This window comes from Trachypithecus francoisi, unplaced genomic scaffold (genome assembly GCF_009764315.1).
Source record: "Trachypithecus francoisi isolate TF-2019V2 unplaced genomic scaffold, Tfra_2.0 Lachesis_group10, whole genome shotgun sequence".
Classification (NCBI taxonomy): Eukaryota; Metazoa; Chordata; class Mammalia; order Primates; family Cercopithecidae; genus Trachypithecus; species Trachypithecus francoisi.
In genome coordinates this window covers 17,550,058-17,568,478 of record NW_022681455.1, presented here as the reverse complement: position 1 = coordinate 17,568,478, position 18,421 = coordinate 17,550,058, and the positions used below count along the sequence as shown (strand labels likewise).

Genomic DNA, 18,421 nt, shown 5'->3' with positions numbered 1-18,421 from the left:
AGATGGGGTTTCACCATGTTGGCCAGGCTGGTCCCGAACTCCTGACCTCAAGAAATCTACCTGCCTCAGCCTCCTGATGTGCTGGGATTACAGGCGTGAGCCACTGCACCCAGCTGCATTTCCCAGTTTTTAAATAGGGTTTCATTTACTGGCTGACCAGTAAGGCTGCAGGCACTTACTGCAATCTCTTACTCTGTGTGTGCAGGCACAAGTGTGTGTGTGTGTTCTAGTGTTCCTACCAGGGAATTTAGGTTCTAGTCCAGTTCTACTACAACTTGCCTTCAGAGTGTGTCCTCTACTGTGTTTCCTCTTCTGTAAAATGATGGATTGGATTAAAGTTCAAAAGTCTCTTCCAGCTCTAACGTTCTGTGATACCATCATTTTCTTTTTTTTTTTTTTTTTTTTTGAGGCGGAGTCTCGCTCTGTCGCCCGGACTGGAGTGCAGTGGCCGGATCTCAGCTCACTGCAAGCTCCGCCTCCTGGGTTTATGCCATTCTCCTGCCTCAGCCTCCCTAGTAGCTGGGACTACAGGCGCCTGCCACCTCGCCCGGCTAGTTTTTTTTTGTATTTTTAGTAGAGACGGGGTTTCACCATGTTAGCCAGGATGGTCTCGATCTCCTGACCTCGTGATCCACCCGTCTCGGCCTCCCAAAGTGCTGGGATTACAGGCTTGAGCCACCGCGCCCGGCCGATACCATCATTTTCTCACAAGATTGTGAGCTTCACAACACTAAATAGGAATTGTAGTGTTTTGGGGAGTTTTCCAAGCTTAAATTACTCGGCCCATGACAGATATGCAGTAATTCCATTACGTCTGAGCTAAGGTTTGAATGTCCCTCCAAAAGCATATGTTGGAAACTTAATCTCCAATGCAACAGTGTTGGGAGATGGGGCCTAATGAGGGGGTGACTAGGTTGTGATGGTAGAGTGAAGTGGGATCATGGATTCTTTATAAAAGGAACTACATGAGTCATTTCTGCCCATCTAAGAGAGAGAAAGGTAGGTAGGGTGGCAATTGTTGCCTTGCCTCTGTTGTTTTTACAGTAACTACCCCTACACTGCCTTTGACCATTGAATGCCAGCACTTGGGACCTACCATCTTAGCATCTAATGATTACCATTGCATTTATGTTTTTCAATTAAGTGACTGTGGTTCCCACTGTAAGGTATGGTTTACAGAGAAGAGCAGTCACAGAGCTCTTCAGGGATTTGGGGGCTCTCTTTACAAATTCATTTCTCAAGGTATTGGTGAAAGGCATGTCTTCTGGGCCCTCCTAGTGTGGGTGAGGTTTCACGTGGCAAATTCACTCTAGCATTATCAAGCTTTGAATCCCTTCCTCTACGGTAAACCACAGGCCATCAGCCATTTCGAACTTGCTGTTGATGGGACGTCTTTTGATTCATGTTTCCGCCAAAGAAACTGTTAGCACCATTCTTATTCCTGAGCTGCAACATTAAATGCAGAATCTCTGCTTAGTGGGTCCATATTAATAAATTTCAGCCTGATCCAACTGTGGGTTCCCTCCACCATTATCCCACACCTAAGCTTAATATCCATTCCCACACGTGTTCTCCATATTTCTGCTTTAAAAATTAGAAAACTCAAGTAGCCCTTTTGGTGTGTAGCACACCTCCTCCTGACTCACACTTAGTATTTCGCCTTTAGGGTCCTGATGAAACTTGTTACATCTACTTGTAACTGAAACTCTAGTTACAGTTCTAGAAGCAAAAAAGTGTGGTGGGGTTGGGTCCTGAGGAGAATCAGCATTATCTTGTATGGCTACTGCCTCAGGGGAAGCCATTACTATTTCTGGTTAAACCCCTCAGAGGGAGCAGAAAGGTTGATACCACTGTGTGTGCGGACACTGCTGCCTCTGAGGGTGGGAGTAGAAATGGGGAGGTCACTTCTGACCAGTGAGACTCATCAGGTTCATCAGGGTCTTCCCACACGTCTTCATCACAATTTGCAGAACTCCACTGTCTCCTAATCAATGCCCCCACTTTAACAGTAGATAGTCTGTGAGGCTGAGAGTTCAGCTTTCCTTGCAATTCAGCCAGTCATATGATGAGGGTTTGTGTTTTATTTTTGGCAATTTCAGACCTGTAGTTACAGCAGAGACGATTCTGACTCGGGACACACCTAGAAACTCTTAAGTCACTTATGTGAACTGGGAGCCAGGAAATCCAATCCTGGAGATCATCCATTTCCTTCATCACTCTATCCAGTGACACCAAGAGTAACCAACCAACATCATTATGAGAGGTGAAGCTGGCTGGGCTTCTGGGTCAGGTGGGGACTTGGAGAACTTTTCTGTCTAGCTGAAGGATTGTAAATGCACCAATCAGTGCTCTGTGTCTAGGAAAAGGTTTGTAAACACACCAATCAGCACTCTGTAAAAATGCACCAATCAGCACTCTGTAAAATGGACCAATCAGTGCTCTGTAAAATGGACCAATCAGCAGGATGTGGGTGGGGCCAAATAAGGGAATAAAAGTTGGCCACTTGAGCTGGCAGTGGCAATCCACTCCTGCTCCGTCACCTTGCTTGCTTGGGAAGCTTTGTTCTTTGGCTCTGTGCAATAAATCTTGCTGCTGCTCACTCTTTTGGGTCTGCACTACTTTATAATCTGTAACACTCACTGCAAAGGTCTGCAGCTTCACTCCTGAAACCAGTGTGACTGTGAACCCACTGGGAGGAATGAACAACTCCGGATGCACCATTTTTAAGAACTGTAACGCTCACTGTGAAGGCCTGTGGCTTCATTCAGCAAGACCATAAACCCACCAGAAAGAAGAAACGCCTGACATATCTGAACATTTGAAGGAACAAACTCTGGACACAGCATCTTTAAGGAGTGTAACAGGCCAGGTGCGGTGGGTCAAGCCTGTAATCTCAGCACTTTGGGAGGCCAAGACGGGCAGATCACGAGGTCAGGAGATGGAGACCATCTTGGCAAAGATGGTGAAACGTCATCTCTACTAAAAAATACAAAAAACTAGCTGGGTGTGGTGGCCGGCGCCTGTAGTCCCAGCTACTCGGGAGGCTGAGGCAGGAGAATGGTGTAAACCCAGAAAGTGGAGCTTGCAGTGAGCTGAGATTTGGCCACTGCACTCCAGTCTGGGTGACAGAGGGTGACTCCGTCTCTGTAACACTCACTGCAGCTTCATGCTTGAAGTCAGCAAGACCAAGAACCCACAGGAAGGAACCAATTCCAGACACAATTATATTCCTTGGTTTTCCACAAATGTTTTGAGAATATTAAGTATAGAGCCATTCAATTCTTTGCCTCTTATAAGTAGTAAATTATGAGTATCAAATGCATTTATTTTGCATATCTCTAAAAGAGGCCATGGACTATCAGTGCCCTCTGTACTACTAGAAGTAGAGTCCCTAGCATTTTTAGGTCTAATCAAATTAAAGAGCCACTTCCAGAAACCCCAGAACCAATTAGGGAAACTTTTCCTTAAAATTATGTTCTTCCACCGGGCATGGTGGCTCACGCCTGTAATCACAGCGCTTTGGGAGGCTTAGGCAGGTGGATCACCTGAGGTCGGGAGATTGAGACCAGCCTGACCAACATGGAGAAACCCCATCTCCACTAAAAATACAAAATTAGCCAGGTGTAGTGGTGCAGTCTGTAATCGCAGCTAGTTGGGAGGCTGAGGCAGGAGAATCGCTTGAACCTGGAAGGTGGAGGTTACAGTGAGCCGAGATCGTGCCATTGCCCTCCAGCCTGGGCAAGAAGAGCGAAACTCCATCTCAAAAAAAGAGAAAATTCTGTTCCTCTAGTACGACTCCTGGTAACAAAATCTGTGTTAGTAATGGTCCTTTGGAGAGATGGAACCAGTAGGATATAAATAGAAAGATGGAGGGATAGAGAGATTATAGATTGATCGATCGACAGATAGATAGATAGATAGATGAGAGATTTCTTAGAGTTGGCTCATGCGACTATTGAGGCTGAAAAGTTGCACAACAGGCTGTGCGTTATTTGACATACATACTATAAATGCTATTTAGAGAGTAAATAAGAGTGGCATAGGGCAGCAGAAGACTCCAGAGAATGTTTCAAGGTACCAGGGGCAAGATGATGAGCATGTAAACTACAACATGGTAACGGGGAAGAAAAGGAAGAGACAACTGCAAGTGGTGTCAAGCAGGTACAGAGATACTATTTGACAACTGATTAAATGATGATGGGCATGCGGATAGTAGGCAAAAGCATAACACCTGGCAGCCAAGCACAAGGAGGAAGTTTTGTGGAGTCAGATGATGAGTTTTGTTTTGGAGGTGTTGAACTTAGAATGCCATGCCATATCTGAGGGTAGGCTGTCCGACAGAACGTCAGACAAATAAGGGTTGGTGCTTGGAGGATAAAGAATCATCAGCGCTTAGGACAGCACTTTGGACAGCATCTCCTTTTTAAATAAATACTTAGTATCACTTCTGCAATGTATAGGTAATACGAGCCACACCTTGTTTTACCGCACTTCGCTTTATTGTGCTTTGCAGATACTGCACTTTTTACAAATTGAAGGATTGTGGAAAACCTGTGTTGAGCAAGCCTCTTAATGCTATTTTTCCAACGGCTTGTGCTCATTTTATGTCTCTGTGCCAGAAGTTTTTCTAGCAACAAAGTATTATTAAATTAAGGTATGTACATCGTTTTTTGTTTTGTTTTTTGAGATGAAGCTTCGGTCTTGCTGCCCAGGGTGAAGCACAATGGTGCGATCTCGGCTCACTGCAACCTCTGCTTTCTGGGTTCACGCCATTCTCCTGCCTCAGCCTCCCAAGTAGCTGGGATTACAGGTGCCCAGCACCACACCTGGCTAATTTTTGTATATTTAGTAGAGACGGGATTTCACCATGTTGACCAGGCTGGTCTTGAACTTCTGACCTCAGGTGATTCACCTGCCTTGGCCTCCCAAAGTGCTGAGACTACAGGCGTGAGCCTCCGCACCTGGCCCACATTGGTTTTTTTTAGACATAATACTATTATACACTTAATAGACTATGGTATAGTGTAAACGTAACTCTTGTATGCATTGGAAAAGAAAAAATGTGTGTGACTCTTGCTTTATTGCAATATTCCCTCTATTGTGATATCTTTATTGCACAGGTCTGGAACTGAGCCTGCAACATCTTCACGGTATGCCTATACACATATAAATTCTTCAAGAATTCCAATAATACCATGTAAAGGAGACATAAACCTACAGCAATTTATTCTTTAAAAATTTAGGCCGGGTGCAGTGGCTCATGCCTGTAATCGCTTGCCGAGGCAGGCGGATTAGGAGATCAGGAGATCAAGACCATCCTGGCTAACATGGTGAAACCCTGTCTCTACTTAAAAAAAAAAAAAAGAAAAAATTAGCCGAGCGTGGTGGTGGAGCACCTGTAGTCCCAGCTACATAGGAGGCTGAGGCAGGAGAATGGCGTGAACCCGGGAGGCAGAGCTTGCAGTGAGCTGAGATTGCGCCACTGCACTCCAGCCTGGGCGACAGAGCGAGACTCTGTCTCAAAAAAAAAAAAAAAAAAAAATTAGTATTTACATATTCAGGCATGACTACACTTACAGTTCATAAATATATATTATATATGTGTGCAAGGTTAGTCGCTACAGAATTCATTCATTCATTCATTTAACAACCGTTCATTGAGTCCCTTCTAAGTTACAAGTGCAATTTTAGGTACTGGGGAAACAGCAGTGAAATGAAAGAAACAGTGTCTGCTCTCATAGAATTGACATTCTCTTAGAGAGCAAGACAGACAAGCAAATAAATAGGTAAATAATAACAATTTCTTATGGTCACAATGAGAATATAGGCTATTTGGATAAGGAGTGGTATTGGGGGAGGTCTACTTTTGGTGGCAAAGTCAGTAAAAGTCTCTCTGAAGCATTAAAGATGAAAAACAGAGGCAGCTTCATGGAGGAATTACTGCCCCAAGATGGAGAGAAGGTGAATGTGTTTGAGGATCAGCAGGAAGAACATAGCAAGAGGGCAATGTTTTAAGATGACCTGGAAGTAAGCATAAGCATATCAGAAAGGTCAAAATAGGAAGTTGAGGTTTTTTGTGTTTCTTTTTTTTGTTTTGTTGTTTTCTTGAGACGGAGTCTCACCCTGTCGCCTAGGCTGGAGTGCAATGGCACAATCTTGGTTCACAGCAATCTTTGCTTCCTAGATTCAAGTGATTCTTCTGTCTCAGCCTCCCAAGTAGCTGGGATTACAGGCGTGTGCCACCACTCCTGGCTAATTTTTTGTATCTTTAGTCGAGATGGGGTTTGACCATGTTGGCCAGACTGGTCTCAAACTCCCAACCTCAGGTGATCCACCCGCCCAGGCCTCCCAAAGTGCTGGAATTACAGGCGTGAGCTGCCATGCCCAGCCAGGAAGCTGAGGTTTTGTTCTAAGTGCCAGATGAAATCATCAGGAAACTTTAATCAGAGGTATGACATGATCTTATCTACTTTTTTTTTTTTTTTTTTGAGATGGCGTCTCACTCTGCTGCCCAGGCTGAAGTGCAGTGGAGTGATCTCAGTTTTCTGCAACCTCCACCTCCCAGGTTCAGCTGATTCTCCTGCCTCAGCCTCCCAGGCAGCTAGGATTACAGGTGCCCGCCACCATGCCCCACTAATTTTTGTATTTTAGTAGAGATGGGGTTTCGCCATATTGGCCAGGCTGGTCTTGAACTCCTGACCTCAAGTGATCTGCCCACCTCGGCCTCCCAAAGTGCTGGGATTGCAGGCATGGGCCACTGTGCCCGGCCTGATCTACTTTTCAAAAGTATATTCTGCAGACTTCCCATTATGATAACATGGCAGACTAGATTTCTCAAATGACTCTTTCATGGAAAACAACTAAAAATTGTGAAATAATTATATATTTTTAACATTTCAAAGATCTGGCAAACACATGAAGAGTTTGCAAATGACAAAATGAAATAAAAACAGGAATCCTAGGAGGCATATTCCTGAAACTGGCTTTCATCCTAAGGGTATTTTCTCAATTACAGTGAACTGTAGCAAAACGTTGACTGACACTCAGGGCACACAAGAAGGGAATGAAGTCTCAGGCCCATCCAATGTGGGAGTTGATTAGAAAATCCCCATATAAAGCTCAGCTCTCAAAGGCATGCATCTTATGAAGTGCATGAGAAATAAAGCAACAGTGCAGAAAGATAAAGCAGACGCTTCCATACAGTGTTGACGAAAGTATAAAACAGTATAAAATAGTTTAGAAGATGGTCTGGCAGTTTTCCATAAAATTAAACATAATCCTACCCTGTGACCCAGCAACTCTACTCCCGAGGTCTTTACCCAAGAAAAATGAAAACATATGTTCAAAAAATGACTTGTATGGAAATGTTCAGAGCCGCTTTGTTTATAACAACCCTAAACTGGAAGTGGGCCCAAGTGTTCATCAACACAAGACTGGATAAATAAACTGTGGTATATACATATACAATAGAATACTAGCCAGCAATAAAAAGGAATTAGATACTGATACATACAACAACATGGATAAATTTTTTAAAATTATGCTGAATGAAAGAAGCCTCACACAGAACACAGACTGTCTATGTATATGAAATTCTAGAACAAGCTAAACTGAGAAGAGAAAAAAAAAATCAGAATAGGCTGCCAGGTGCGGTGGCTCATGCCTGTAATCCCAGCACTTTGGGAGGCCAAGGTGGGTGGGTCACGAGGTCAGGAGATCAAGACCATCCTGGCTAACATGGTGAAACCCCGTCTCTATCAAAAATACAAAAAAAAAAATAAATTAGCCAGGCCCACGTGGTGGCAGGTGCCTGTAGTCCCAGCTACTGGGGAGGCTGAGACAGGAGAATGGCGTGAACCTGGGGGGCGGAGCTTGCAGTGAGCCAAGATCGCGCCACTGCGCTCCAGCCTGGGCAACAGAGCAAGACTCCATTTCAAAAAAATAAAAATAATCAGAACAATTGATGCCTCTAGTTGTTGGAGGCAGGGGACATGGGACTAACTCTGGGAGGGGTCATGAGAAAACTTTCTGGGGTTATGTTGACGTTCTATATCTTCATAAGACTGAAACTTTTACAATGGTAAACTTTAAGATTTGTGCATTCTGTCTGGGCGCTGTGGCTTACACTTGTAATTCCAATACTTTGGGAGGCTAAGGTGGGCGGATCACTTGAGGTCAGAAATTTGAGACCAGCCTGGCCAACATGGTGAATCCCGGCATGGTTAGCATGGTGAAACCCTGTCTCTGCTAAAAAAAAAAAAAATACAAAAATTCACTGAGCATGGTGGCACACACCTGTAGTCCCTTGGGAGGCTGAGGCAGGAGAATCACTTGAACCTGGGAGGCAGAGGTGGCAATGAGCTGAGATCATGCCACTGTACCTCAACCTGAGTGACAGAGTAAAACTGTCTCAAGAAAAAAAAAAAAAACAGGGCATAGTGGCTCAGGCCTGTAATCTCAGCAGTTTGGAGGCTGAGGCAGGTAGATCACCTGAGGTCAGGAGTTTGAGACCCACCTGGCCAACATGACGAAAAATACAAAATACAAAAATTAGCTGGGCATGGTGCTGCATGCCTATAATTCCAGCTACTCTGGAGGCTGAGGCAGGAGAACCACTTGAACCCAGGAGGCGGAGGTTGCAGTGAGCTGAGATCATGCCATTGCACTCTAGCCTGGGCAACAGAGTGAGACTCCATATCAAAAAAAAAAGAGACTTTGTATTTCATTGCATTTACATTTTATACTCCATAAAGAAAGAAAAAAACCGTAAAGAAATATTAACTCAATTAATTATATGTATGCTGAAGGGCTTCGGGGGGACTTGTATTTTCAAATGCATCAAAAAACATAATGGAGTGATGGATGAATAGAGGGATGAATACATAAGTGACAAAAAATAAAAGTTTTCATGATAAATTAATGGAACAAAAGAAGGTGTGGAAATGTGCCTGTCTTAACTTTGATGGAAGTCAATGGAAAGCAAAAACTAATTATTATTACCCTAAAGGAAAAATTTAATTTAAATAGTCCTCGGTTATTAGTGCCTATAAGGCAATTGGGAGAAACAAATGCAACAAGAATGCTGGTTCAACCCAAGGCCCTAAAGGATCCTCTTAGATAAAGGATTCTCAGAGAAGAAGGCGCTCACAAGCAGAAATCCCTCAGAATATAAGGAAAAAAGTGGCCATAAATGGGAGCCAGTGGAAACAATGAATTGAAAACATAAAGGCCTCAGGTTTTTGTTCGTTTGTTTTGTTTTTTGTTGTTGTTTTTCTTGAGACAGAATCTCGCTCTGTCATCCGGGCTGGAGTGCAGTGGCACAGTCTTGGCTCACCACAACCTCCACTTCCTGGGTTCAAGCGATTCTCCTGTCTCCCCCTCCCAAGTACCTGAGATCACAGGCGTGCGGTATGAGTTCCGGCTAATTTTTTTTGTATTTTTAGTAAGAGACGGGGTTCTGCCATGTCAGCCAGGCTGGTCTCGAACTCCTGACCTCAAGTGATCCACCCACTTTGGCCTCCCAAAATCCTGGGATTACAGGCGTGAGCCACACGCCTGGCCCACCTCAGGTATCTGAATCATCAGACAGTGTATGTTTAATGTGTTTAAATAAATACAAGAGGCTTATCATCCTCAGTAAGGAATAAAAGACTATAAAATTTAATCAAGCAGATTAGATAAAAAAGGTCATCTAGAATTAAACATTTTATGGCCAGGAGCTGTGGCTCACATCTGTAACTCCAGCACTTAGTGAGGCCAGGGTGGGTGGATGGCTTGAAGCCAGGAGTTCGACACCAACCTGGGCAACAGGGTGCGATCTCATCTCTACAAAAAACTTAAAAAATAACCAGGCATGGTGTTGCACGCCTGTAGTACCAACTATTCCAGAGGCTGAAGCAGGAGAATTGCTTCAGGTTGGAAGTTCGAGGTTATAGTGGGCTTTGATCATGCCCCTTCACTCCAGCCTAGGAGACCAGAGTAAGACTTTGTCTCTAAAAAGTAAATAAATTAGTAAACAAATATTAAATAAATAAATAAAAAGTATAACACAGTAATGTAAGTTTAAAACTCAGTGGATGATCAGCAGATTAGAAACTGGAAAGAGTATTAGTTAACTAGAAGATATCCAAACTGCAGCTCAGAGAGGCTGAGATAGATACCATAGCAAGCGGTTAAGAGTCAAGGAAGAGGCCAGGTGCGGTGGCTCACGCCTGTAATCCCAGCACTTTGGGAGACCGAGGCGGGTGGATCACCTGAGGTCGGGAGCTCAAACCAGCCTGACCAACATGGCGAAACCCCATCTCTACTAAAAATACAAAAAAACTAGCTGGGTATGGTAGCGGAGGCCTGTAATCCCAGCTACTCGGGAGGCTGCGGCAGGAGCTTGAACCCGGGAGACAGAGGTTGCACTGGGCCGAGACTGCGCCATTACACTCCAGCCTGGGCAACGAGAGTGAAACTGCGTCTCAAAAAAAAAAAAAAAAAAAAAAAAGAATCAAGGAAGATAGAAAGGGGGGTTCAATATGCCTCAAATCAGAGTTTTGAAAGAGAATGGGAGGAGGAAATATTTTGAGAGATGAACGTTGGGAGCTGAGAACAGAATTATTCAAAGATAGCAATTCTTAAGACTAAAGACTCCTATACAATTTCAAGCAGGATAAATTTTTAAAAAATCCACACCTCGGCCGGGCGCGGTGGTTCAAGCCTGTAATCCCAGCACTTTGAGAGGCCGAGGTGGGCAGATCACGAGGTCAGTAGATTGAGACCATTCCGGCTAACATGGTGAAACCCCATCTCTACTGAAAATACAAAAAAAATTAGCTGGGCATGGTAGCAGGCACCTGTAGTCGTCCCAGCTACTCGGGAGACTGAGGCAGGAGAATCACGTGAACCCGGGAGGCGGAGCTTGCAGTGCGCCAAGGTTGCACCATTGCTCTCCAGCCTGGGCAACAGACGGAGACTCCATCTCAAAACAAAAAAAAAAAGAAAAAAAAAAAAATCCACACCTCAGCATAACTAAGTAAAACTGCAGGAAACCAAAAATAAGAGAATATTTTAAAAGGAGCCAGACTCAAGCCTGTAATCCCAGCACTTTGGGAGGCCGAGACGGGCGGATCACGAGGTCAGGAGATCGAGACCATCCTGGCTAACACGGTGAAACCCCGTCTCTACTAAAAATACAAAAACTAGCCGGGTGTGGTGGCGGGCGCCTGTAGTCCCAGCTACTCGGGAGGCTGAGGCAGGAGAATGGCGTAAACCCGGGAGGCGGAGCTTGCAGTGAGCTGAGATCCGGCCACTGCAGTCCAGTCCCGGCGACAGAGCGAGACTCCGCCTCAAAAAAAAAAAAAAAAAAAAAAAGGAGCCAGAGAGAAAAGATGACTCACCATAAAGAAACGGCAATTAGATTTGTAGCTGACTTCTTTACTGCAACATTAGAAGCCAGGAGACAAGAGAAAAATATCTTGAATGCAGCCAGGAGCAGTGGCTCAGGCCTGTAATCCCAGCACTTTGGGAGGCCGAGGCGGGTGGAACATGAGGTCAGGAGATTGACACCATCCTGGCCAAGACGGTGGTGGGCGCCTGTAGTCCCAGCTACTCAGGAGGCTGAGGCTGGAGAATAGCGTGAACCTGGGAGGCCGAGCTTGCAGTGAGCCGAGATTGCGCCACTGCACTCCAGCCTGGGCGATAGAGTGAGACTCCATCTCCAAAAAAAAAAAAAAAAAAAAAATATTTTGAAAGTTATTAGAAAAACTCCATTGTAAACTTAGAATAATATACTTTATGAAATACTTTATGAAACTATATTCAAGACTTAATTTAAAATCATTACATTTTATTTTTATTTTGTTTTTGATTCAGAGTCAGGCTCTGTCACCCAGGCTGTAGTGCAGTGGCACAATCACAGCTCACTGCAGCCTCAAACTCCTAAGCTCAGATGATCCTCCTGCCTCAGCCTCCTGAGTAGCTGAGATTACAGGCAAACACCACCACTGATTTTTTTTTTTTTTTTTTTTTGAGGCGGAGTCTCGCTCTGTCGCCCGGACTGGAGTGCAGTGGCCAGATCTCAGCTCACTGCAAGCTCCGCCTCCCGGGTTTACGCCATTCTCCTGCCTCAGCCTCCCGAGTAGCTGGGACTATAGGCGCCCGCCACCTCGCCTGGCTAGTTTTTGTATTTTTAGTAGAGACGGGGTTTCACGGTGTTAGCCAGGATGGTCTCAATCTCCTGACCTTGTGATCCGCCCGTCTCGGCCTCCCAAAGTGCTGGGATTACAGGCTTGAGCCACCGCGCCCGGCTTTTTTTTTTTTTTTTTTTTGTAGCGAGAGGGTATTGCTATGTTGCCCAGGCTGGTATTTAACTCTTCGTCTCAATTGATTCTCAAACCCACCCAATAGTCCCAAGATAGTTGTTTTTTTTTTTTGGACAAAGATAGATATTGACTCTGGTCTTAAGCTTGAAGCTTACATGCTTACATTTGTTTTATCTGAGTTCCTTCCTCAGGAAAGGACCTTCAGGTGTCTCCGAAGAAAAGTATAGAACTGAAACTCACCAGATGACCGCATCCAGACAATGAGATGCCAGACCCCTGGTTCATCATGATTGCTTCCTTGCCCCTCCCTAGTTCCTGTTTTCTTATACATTGTTACATTTCTTCCCTGCTATGTAAATCCCTAGTTTTTGTAGCTAAGGGAGATGGAGTTGAGATGAGCTCCCATCTCCTCTGCTGCACCTGATTAAAGCCTTCTGCCCCTGCAATATTCGTCATTTCAGTGACTGCCTTGCTGTGCTGTTGGGAGCAAGCCCCCACCCAAATCTGGCCATAAACTGGTCCCAAGACTGGCCATACAATCTCTGCAGCACTGTGACATGTCCATAATGGCGTTAGGCCCAAGCTGGAAGGTTGTGGGTTTATGGGAATGAGGGCAAGGAAAACCTGGCCGCCCAGGGCGGAAAACTGCTTAAAGGCATTCTTAAGCCACAAACAAAAGCATGACCGATCTGTGTCTTAAGGGCATGTTCCTGCTGCAATTAATTCAGCCCATCCCTTCGTTTCCCATAAGGGATACTTTTAGTTAATTTAGTATCTATAGAAACAATGCTAATGACTGGTTTGCTGTTAATAAATATGGGTAAATTTTAGTGGGTAAATCTCTGTTCGGGGCTTTCAGCTCCGAAGGTTGTGAGACCCCTGATTCCCTACTTCACACCTTTATATTTCTGTGTGTATGTCTTTAATTCCTCTGGGTTAGGGTCTCCCCGACCGAGCTGGTCTCGGCCATTGTGCAGCCAACAGCGGGACCCAGACGGAACCCGTGACGTTTCACTAACAATTCTCCCACCTCGGCCTCCCAAAGTGTTGGGATTACAGATGTGAGCCACCATGCCCAGCCTACATTTTCGTATGTGTCACTTCTCACATTTCATTTCTTAATTCAGATGATTATGCCTAATAGCAAATTTGTGGGTGTCCAGAAGGAACTGAGAACCAGAAATCTTGCTGAGGGTTAGTTACTCCACTGTTGTAAGGAAAATTACATAGGTGGTAAAAACCGTAAAAAAAAGTGAGCTGGGAGCATAAAAGTCAGTAAAGTGGCTACCTTTGTGGGGAGGGCGGGTATATGATTGAAGAAGGGCATTTGCAAAGGGGTAGGGGAGCTTCAAGACTGTGTCCTGGTGACCAGGCACAGTGGCTCATGCCTGTAATCCCAGCACTTTGGGAGGCCAAGTTGGGTGGATCACGAGATCAGGAATTCAAGACCAGCTTGGCCAACATGGTGAAACCCCTGCTAAAAATACAAAAATTGTCCCAGCGTGGTGGTGGGTGTCTGTAATCCCAGATACTTGGGAAACTGAGGTAGAAGAATCTCTTGTATCTGGGAGGTGGAGGTTGCAGTGAGCCAAGACCGTGCCTTTGCACTCCAGCCTGGCGACAGGGAGACTCCATCTCAAAAAAAAAAAAAAAAGATTATGTATTGGTGATAGTCTCTTTGCTAAACTGGGTGATGGGTGTGTTTGGTGTTTGTTTTTATAATTCTTAACCTAGAATTTATACATTGGATACACTTGTGTACCTACAATAAGGAAGCAACAGAGCACTCTAGCTACTTGGTAGTGAATGGAGCTACAGGGTAAAAAGCAGAAGCAGAGAAACAAACCAGCCAGGAGGCGATTGCAGTAAACCAGGGGAAGCATGGGAAGAGCTTAGCCTAGGCAGAGAGCAATGGAGATCAGAGAAAGTAGGGGAATTTAGGATATATGGTGAAGCCAATGAGAAATTGGATACGTGAGTAGAGGAAAATATAGGCAATAAGAATGACTGCTCAGCCGGGCGCGGTGGCTCAAGCCTGTAATCCCAGCACTTTGGGAGGCCGAGACGGGTGGATCACGAGGTCAGGAGATCGAGACCATCCTGGCTAACACGGTGAAACCCCGTCTCTACTAAAAATACAAAAAAAAAAAAAAACTAGCCGGGCGAGCTGGCGGGCTCCTGTAGTCCCAGCTACTCGGGAGGCTGAGGCAGGAGAATGGCGTAAACCCAGGAGGCGGAGCTTGCAGTGAGCTGAGATCTGGCCACTGCACTCCAGCCTGGGCGACAGAGCGAGACTCCGTCTCAAAAAAAAAAAAAAAAAAAAAAAAAAATGACTGCTCATATTAATATTTTAGTCTGTATTACTGGATGGATGGAGGTGCCATTAATTGAAAAGAGGGATATTAAGAAAGGAAAGATTTGATGGGGATAGACAAGAATTCTCTTCTGGGCCGAGTGCAGTGAATCACAGCTGTAATCTCAGCACTTTGGGAGACCGAGGCGGGTGGGTTACCTGAAGTCAGGAGTTCGAGACCAGCCTGGCCAACATGGCGAAGCCCTGTCTCTACTAAAAATACAAATATTAGCTGGGTGCAGTGGCACGCGCCTGTAGTCCCAGCTACTCGGGGAGGCTGAGGCAGGAGAGTTGCTTGAACCTGGGATGCAGAGGTTGCAGTGAGCCGAGATCATGTCACTGCACTCCAGCCTGGGTGACAGAGCGAGACTCTGTCTCAAAAATAAAAATTTAAAAAAAAAAAAAAAAGAATTGCCTTCCATTCTTCTGGATAAGTTAAGTTTTTGATGTCTATTAGGTATTAAAAGTGAAGATACCAAGTAGTTAGGGCCTATAAGAATCTAGGGGAGAGGTGAAGGCTTGAGATGTAAACGAGGGAGTCTTGAGCACATTGGTGACATATTTCCATCCTTTGTGATATGTATTGTTTTAAAACAAGGACTGCCGGGTGCGGTGGCTCAAGCCTGTAATCCCAGCACTTTGGGAGGCTGAGACAGGTGGATCACGAAGTCTGGAGATCGAGACCATCCTGGCTAACATGGTGAAACCCCATCTCTATTAAAAAATACAAAAAACTAGCCGGGCGAGGTGGCGGGCGCCTGTAGTCCCAGCTACTTGGGAGGCTGAGGCAGGAGAATGGCATGAACCCGGGAGGCGGAGCTTGCAGTGAGCTGAGATCCGGCCACTGCACTCTAGCCCAGGCCACAGAGTGAGACTCCGTCTCAAAAAAAATAAAAAATAAAAAAAATAAAAATAAAAATAAAACAAGGACTGACTCTGTTGCCCAGGCTGGAGTGCAATGGTGCAATCACAGTTCACTGCAGCCTCAACCTCCCGGGGCTCAAGCAATCTTCTCACCTGTTTGCCTTGTAGCTGGGACTATAGGTTCGAGTCACCATACCTGGCTATTTGTGTGTGTGTGTATTTTGTAATGGAGTTTCACTATATTGCCCAGGCTGATTTTCTGGGCTTAAGTGATCTTCCCACCTTGGCCTCCCAAAGTGTTGGGATTACAGGCTTGAGTCACTGTGCCCAGCCTCCTTTGTGATATTAAAGGACAAATGTTTAAATATATACTAATAACTAGCTATATAAATGATGGTGCTTATAACAGAATATCATGCAGCCATTAAACAAGGGTGTAGACTCTGGATTCTATTAAAAGTGTTCAGGATATATTGCTGGGTAAAATAATAAAAGGGCATAACCATATGTATTATGTGATTTGTATAAAAAATAACCACAGGCCGGTAACCGTATGTATTATGTGATTTGTATAAAAAATAACCACAGGCCGGGCACAGTGACTCACACCTGTAATCCCAGCACTTTGGGAGGCCAAGGCAGGTGGATCACCTTAGGTCAGGAGTTCGAGACCAACCTGGCCAACCTGGCGAAACACCGTCTCTACTAAAATTACAAAAATTAGCGGATGTGGTGGCAGGTGCCTGTAATCCCAGATACTCGGGAGGCTGAGGCAGGAGAATTGCTTGAACCTGGAAGGTGGAGGTTGCAGTGAGCCGAGATTGCACCACTGCATTCCAGCCTGGGTGACAGAGCAAGACTCTGTCTCAAAAAATAATAACCACATATATGTGTGTGTGTGTGTGTGTGTATATATGTGTGCATGTGTGTATATATGTGTGTGTGTATATATGTGTGTGTATATGTGTCTGTATATATGTGCATATATGTGTGTGTATATATGTGTGTGTATATATATGTGTGTGTGTATATGTGTGTGTGTATATGTGTGTGTATATATATGTGTGTGTATATATGTGTGTATATATGTGTGTGTGTATATGTGTGTGTATATATATGTGTGTGTGTGTATATATAGATATATGGTGTGCATGAATGGAAAATTCCTGTAAGACACACAAGCAGGTATCAACAGTGGTTTTTCGTTTTTTTTTTTTTGAGATGGAGTTTCGCTTTTTTTGCCCAGGCTGGAGTGCAATGGCATGATCTCGGCTCACCACAACCTCCGTTTTCTGGATTCAAGCAATTCTCCTGCGTCAGTCTCCTGAGTACCTGGGATTTCAGGCGTGTGCCCCCACACCCGGCGAATTTTGTGTTTTTAGTAGAGACAGAGTTTCTCCATGTTGACCAGACTGGTCTTGAACTCCCAACCTCAGGTGATCCGGCTGCCTTGGCCTCCCAAAGTACTGGGATTATAGGCGTGAGCCACTGTGCCTGGCCCAACAGTGGTTATTTGTCCAGAGCTGGGGTGGAGGCAAGATATGAGGAAGGTGGCTTTTGTTTATCATTTTTTTTGAATTTCTATTTTTACTTGGAATATATATTTTATAAGTGGATAAGTAAATAAACATCAGGTGGTGATTGTGGTGGTGCTGTTGTTGTTACAAAAGAGGCCTCAGGCTATGATGGAAAGAGCATGAAACCAGGGAACTGGAGGCCTGGTTCTTTACCAATTCAGCATGTGGTGTCAGACCGGCCATCACTTCTACCTGGGCTTTAATTTTCTCATCAGTAAAGCATCATCATTGGACAAGCAGATCTCTATATTCAAAGTCTCATCTAGACTAATTTTGCCTTTTGCTATTTTCTATCCAGGCTTATATGCATACAGCATGTCAACAGATGGATTCAGATACTCTGTTTATTTTTATTTTTTGAGATGGAGTCTTGCTCTGTCACCCAGGCTGGAGTGCCGTGGCGCGATCTTGGCTCACCACAGCTTCCGCCTCCTGGGCTCAAGCAATTCTCCCTCAGCCTCCCAAGTAGCTGGGATTATAGGCATGCACCACCATGCCCAGCTAATTTTTGTATTTTTAGTAGAGACAGGGTTTTGCGATATTGGCCAGGCTGGTCTCGACCACCTGACCTCGTGATCCACCCGCCTCGGCCTCCCAAAGTGCTGGGATTATAGGCATGAGCCACCGTGCCTAGCCCTGTTGTTTTGTTTTTCTTTTTGTTTTTGAGATGGAGTCTCACTCTGTCGCCAGGCTGGAGCACAGTGGTGCAATCTCGGCTCATTGCAATCTCTGCCTCCTGGGCTCAAGCAATTCTCCCACCTCAGCCTCCCAAGTAGCTGGGATTACAAGCATGCGCCACCATGCCCAGCTAATTTTTGTATTTTTAGTAGAGACAGGGTTTTGCCATGTTGACCAGGATGGTCTCAAACTCCTGGCCTCAAGTGATCCACCTGCCTTGGTTTCCCAAAGTGCTGGGATTACAGGCGTGAACCACCACACCCAGCCCAGATTCTCTGTTTTACTCCAATCCAGTCCAATACACTCCACCTAATCCTATTCAGTTCATCCAGTCCTAATCGATCCATCCAATCCTATTTAATTCAACAGTGTATCTACTATGTGCCAGGTACTGTATAAATGACAAAACAATAAAAGGCAGTCCTCATCCTTAAAGTGTGTTCCTGGTGTAGTTGGGGTGATAGTTATTAGGGTCCACCCAACTGGACTGTTTCCCTATTCCATAGACCTAAGCCCCAAAGGCTGAAAAGTAAAATCCCCTACCCCAAATCCACCTGTAACTCTGATTGGAGGCCAGCTGTTCCAGGATACAGTTAAGATGTCTACCTTGCATAACAAAATGCAAGAAAAACATCTCCAGG

The 18,421-nt window shown here is 44.9% G+C and overlaps 1 long non-coding RNA gene across 1 annotated transcript; it reads right to left on the bottom strand.

Annotated features, from left to right (window-relative positions):
• Nucleotides 1-4,678: 4,678 nt before the first annotated feature.
• On the bottom strand, nt 4,679-17,906 carry LOC117088663. Its single transcript, XR_004439267.1, has 2 exons — nt 17,862-17,906; nt 4,679-4,781 (listed from the first exon to the last, which is right to left on the bottom strand). It is a non-coding gene; the product is annotated as an uncharacterized LOC117088663 (long non-coding RNA).
• Nucleotides 17,907-18,421: the final 515 nt, after the last annotated feature.